The 5,179-nt window shown below is 54.2% G+C and overlaps 1 long non-coding RNA gene across 1 annotated transcript; it reads left to right on the top strand.

Annotated features, from left to right (window-relative positions):
* The first annotated feature begins 358 nt into the window (after positions 1-358).
* On the top strand, positions 359-4,786 carry LOC123836905 (uncharacterized). Its single transcript, XR_006789119.3, has 3 exons — positions 359-797; positions 950-1,165; positions 3,387-4,786. It is a non-coding gene; the product is annotated as an uncharacterized LOC123836905 (long non-coding RNA).
* Positions 4,787-5,179: the final 393 nt, after the last annotated feature.

Raw genomic sequence — 5,179 nt, 5'->3', positions numbered from 1 at the left:
GAAACCAAGCCCCACATCACCAATCACGGCATATGAGGGAGTTTGGGTTTGGTTTGGATTAAATGCCCAAGGATCTCATGAGAGAGTCCTGTGATGCTGAAAACATCCTGGATGTTCTTATGACTCATTGATTGCACTGTGAACATGCCCGGGGCAGCTCTATCTTCAGATGGCATGCATTGCCATTCCATGCCTCATCTTTCTTCACCTGGAAGGGAGGTAACCGGTATCCTCCCCACAGAGCAGTTTTCTTATCTATCATCTAAAAAATCCTGTAATTCTTGGTTCCTACTGAAATGCATGCCAGATAAAAGTCTCACAACCCAAATTGGTGGCAGAAAGAGGAGAGGGATGAATCAAAGCACCAATGCCCCTCTTGCCCTGTTGTCAAGCAGACCCCTGGGAGGGCCAGCCTCTTCTGTGGTGTGCGGCTGGGTGCTTTTGTGTTTGTGGACTGTGGCCTACCTGAGAAACAGGACCTGCTGTTTCATCTCAGCATTCTATATTGTAGGGCCTGGAGAAAAGACTGCCCCCGACAGAGCTCCTGAGTCACAAAGAGTGGGAACCCAGTGACTTACCCTTGCTTTCTAAAAGCGAAAGCTACACAGCAGTCAGCCCGCTTCCTTCCCACCTGCCACCTAGTGGTTCCCCGAAGAATTGCAGCCTCCGGCTCAGGGCCAGAGGCCCCGGGGATCTTGTTACCATTCTGCATTCTTATCTGATCTTCTTCAGAGGGCATTAGCCCTGGAAGGCGCCTTAGAGATCGTCTAAGCCAATCTTCTCAGTTTACAGCTAAGGTAACAGAGACCTAGAAGAGAGGCATAGAGCTAATTAGTGGTGGAGCCAGGCCTAGAGCCGAAGGCCCCGAGGAGGCCCTTGTATTATTCTTCCAGCATGTATTCATTTACTCCCTCAACCATCCAGTCAATATTTGTTTGGTGCCTACTAGGTGGTGCTGGGCAGGGCACTGAAGCTGGGAGACCCGGTAGCTGCCCTCAAGAAGCTTCCCGAGAAGGACGATGAGCATGCAAACAGGCCATCACAGAAAATGAGTGCTCTGTGGGAGGTAAAGATGAAGGGCCAGGAGAAGCTGTGGAGAAACTGTGAAGGCTTCCCCAAGAGGTGCTACTGGGGCTAACTTCGGGTCGAGGGGTTCCTCCAGCAGGTAAGTCAGGGGCAGGCCCAGGCTGGGGGCAGCAAGTAGAGCGATGCACAGGGGGAGCAGAGGTGGGGGCTTCTGGGCGCCTCGTGGAGGTCCGTATCTCTCCCCAGAGCGTAAAGCAGCAGGCGGGCGAAGGGACAGACATGGGCAGACTGGCAGCTGGGCCAGGGCCCTCGGATGTCGGCAAAGGCGTTGAGGCTAAACATCCCTGAAGAATGTTTTCGTTGGAGGAAATAACAAGAGCAGGTGTATTCATGCGATAGATCTTTCTGGCCGCAGTGAGAAAGGCCCCCTGGAGGAAGCAAGAGAGCCAGCCAGAATGCCAGGGCAGGAGTTCAGGCGAGAGAAGGAAGGGCAGGGTCTGCCCCAGGCCCGAAGTGCAGGTGGGGAGGGTACGAGGGAGGCGTGTGGCCACAGCCGTGGGCAGCCCTGTTGGCAGTGATAGAGAAGATTCTTCAGTTCGGTTTGGGAACCCCAGGGAGTGGCGGAACATTCACCAACGGAGGGAATACAGGAAGGAAAGTGCTGGGGGGGGGGGGGTGCCAGGAGAGGGAGGGTAGAAAAGATGATGAAATTGGGTGTGGACACCGAGGGGCCAGGTGCCGCGGGGGACAGTTGGGAAGTGATGGCCCCAGGCAGTTGGGCCTGCTCGCCTCTAGGAAAAGCAACAATGGCTGTACATGCATACTTTTGGGATTAGGTGGCAAGCGAATTCATGGCCGTGGATGAAGTTGCCCAGGGAACACATAAGGTGAGAGGAGAACAGGCTACAGAGGGAGCCTGCCCCAGGCTGGGCTCGCCAGAAAGCAATTTCGGAAAGTTTAGTATGCAAATGTTATTAGAGAGTACCCTTGGAATCAACACCCCTAGTGAGAGGAGGTAGGAGTGGGCAGAGGGAGAAGGAAAAGCTCCCCAGTGACCCCGTGGGGAGCTCTGGAGCTCACATGGCTGTCAGAGTTGACTGCTTGGGGCCAAAGTGGCTGCATCTTTATTCCTTTGCCTCCCTCAGAGAGCCCTCCTGCCCCCACCCCCCGTCCCAGGAAAGACCATGGGGCACGGCAGCTCTCCGCTGCCGAGGTCATCCCTAAAGGGGTTGACTCTTGAAGGCCCTATGGTCCCAGCCACTGGGCAACAATTCTTTCCTGGAAGGAGGATCTTCCCTCAGGCCAGAGTTCTAGTTTGGTCCATTTGCTGTCACAGTTGAGCAAGGGCATACCACAGGGCACCCAAGTGGATCATCTGAGTGTCAGACGTTTTCCTCCCTGCCCCCACCTGGGGACAACAGCCCCATCTCCCCCTTATGATGAGGGTGGCATTCCCCTGCTAGGATGGTGACGCCTCTGTGAGTTGTTGGGCTCTGGACACAAGGAGCCCAAAGTGCCTAGTGGCCGCCATAGCTAATTACTGAGCAGAACTCTTGCTGTGTCCCCTGGAGGAAGTGTTCTCCCTTTGGGAAGCAGGCCCACAAGTGCAGCTTTGGGAAGCCCAGTCCCCTGTCCCGGCTGGGGGAGTGATAGGAGGGGCTGCTCCTGCTTCCCCTCTTGGATCCCTGACTCATGTGGTCTTCCTGCTGGGAACACAGCACCATATATAGTCCTTTCGTTCAAGCTACATAAGGGGTCTTGGGGGATGGTTCTCCATCCTCCTAAATTACCATCTCTGAGCATTTCGGTCTTCAGTGGGCAGCTTGTGGGTGGCACAGACGGTGTCCTGTGGCCAGTGGCTCCCATGGCTCTGGGCCCACTTTCCCACCTTTTTGGCCGTCTCACGTGATATTCTGTGCGATGCCATGCTGGAGGATCCCGCACTCTGTAAGCGCTCAGATAATGGCATGAAGGCTCTGCGGACAGGAAGGGCAAGCCCACACCTGGAATGTGGTTCTATTCCATCCGAACCGATTGCTGGCCCTTCTGGGTGGGAAGAGCCCCACATCACCAGCTTGCGAGGTAGCGGTCCATTCTCCTTGAGGAGAACTGGTGCCATGGGGATGCCATGACAGCCTCGGCCTGGGCCTCTGTGGATAGGGAGGATGTTTGGCGACAGCAACAGCAAGAACAGCTTTGGTAGGCGGAATCCGTGCCGTTGGCTCCTGCATAACCTACCATGGCTCTTTCGTCCGTGGCGCATTCATCGTACCAGCCCTGGGATGGCCGAAGACAGGGGCCAGGTAACATCAACTGGTTGAGTCATTCTGTCTACTCATGTTCTCTCTGGGTCATTACAGGTGGCCCAATGATCTTCACACTTGGTGGACACTCTTCGCATGCCTCTTCCCCAGACGGCCCTGTCCTATCCTCTATCTTCCAGGCTTTCTCCCCAGAGTTTCCTGATCAGCCTGGTCAATGCCTGGCCCTCCGCTCATGAGTCTACGTGGACTCACAACGTGGCTGGCCAGGCGCCCTGCCAGAGTATGGCTACAGCACAAGTGTACTGGGTGTAGCTTGCGCCCCTACACGGATCCATCCGGAAACCCAGCTCAGGCTCTTAACTCATTCGTTGCCATTCCTGTGGGATCCCCCATATAGCCAGAGGTGCAAACTAAAGACAGAACACTGGTGCAGTGGAGGTGACGGTGCTGTAACGCATCAGCGGGATGTTCTGTGGGATGTCTGGACAGCCTAGATCTCTTCACGACGTCCTGACAGAGGGTGGAGCGTGAACATGGTCCTGGGCAAAGCTCTGTGTGAATCTTGTTGTCCATCCCATGGAAATGCAAACTGTTTCTGCCCCTCTTTTCTGATTAGAATAGAAAAGAATGCATTTCCCAGATCGTTGGCCACATACTATGTCCCTGCGGCCTTATTATGCTGCTCTCTCAAAGATACCACATCAGGGGTGCCCGGGTGGTTCAGTCATTAAGCATTTGCCTTCAGCTCAGGTCATGATCCTGGGGTCCTGGGGGCCCGGGATGGAGCCCCGCATCGGGCTCCCTGCTCCGTGGGAAGCCTGCTTCTCCCTCTCTCACTCCCTTGCTTGTGTTCCCTCTCTCGCTGTGTCTCTCTCTGTCAAATAAATAAATAAGTAAGGATACCACATCAGCTGCAATTGGGACTGCTCCTAGGTTGAGTTTGTTGTAGTCTGTTATCATCTTCCAGAATTCAGCTGCGGAAGGAGAACTACGATGAAGACCACCACCACTGCATCCTTTGGATCCCTAAGGCTGGCACCAAATTCCACCATCCTCCCCTCAGTGCAGTATTGCTTGGCTGGGGAAGGGACAGTTTCATCGGCTTTCACAGAGCTTTCTCCACTATGAGAGCTCTTACCCCACAGGCCAAGGACCCACTGTGGGAATTGTGCAAACTTCCAAGTATGCTTATCCCAGTTATATATTCAGGGACCAGGCAAATGATCCCGGATGGGTCTGCAGACCACATGGACCCTTAGCCAGGACTGTATGTATTGTCCAGTTCCCATATGCCCCCATTTTAGCAGGAGGACCGTGATGACACTTCAGATCTCGGTATCTCACTCAAGTCCAACTCTGACTCTTGAGATGTTCGGGTCTTCCTTTTCCCTAGTATAGTGTTACTTGACTAAATGACCTTTGGTCTTTTGGGGGAGGGGCTGGATGGTCATATGGCGTATACTTAATATGGTGTTGCAGGGGACCTGGCTATGTCTTTTTTTTTTTTTTTTTTAAGATTTTATTTATTTATTTGACAGAGAGAGACACAGCGAGAGAGGGAATACAAGCAGGGGGAATGGGAGAGGGAGAAGCAGGCTTCCCGCAGAGCAGGGAGCCCGATGCAGGGCTCGATCCCAGGACCCTGGGATCATGACCTGAGCTGAAGGCAGACGCTTAACGACTGAGCCACCCAGGCGCCCAACCAACCACAGTTTCTTCTGATGGTGTAGGGTGAATAAACTCTCGCAGTTGGCCTCAGTTGAACCCACGGGCACTATGGAACAAAAATGGCACGTCACAGTTGGGCCGAAATGGCTTGGCCTCTGTACAGCTGCCTCCATCAGTCACTGGATGTGAGCTGCCCTGGGAAGGGTGTGCAGACTCCAAGG

Source organism: Mirounga angustirostris, unplaced genomic scaffold (assembly GCF_029215605.1).
Source record: "Mirounga angustirostris isolate CCGP_5_RB_7025 unplaced genomic scaffold, mMirAng1.0.hap1 SCAF_8, whole genome shotgun sequence".
Classification (NCBI taxonomy): Eukaryota; Metazoa; Chordata; class Mammalia; order Carnivora; family Phocidae; genus Mirounga; species Mirounga angustirostris.
The sequence above is the reverse complement of the archived record's forward strand: the minus strand, read 5'-3'. Positions and strand labels throughout refer to the sequence as shown.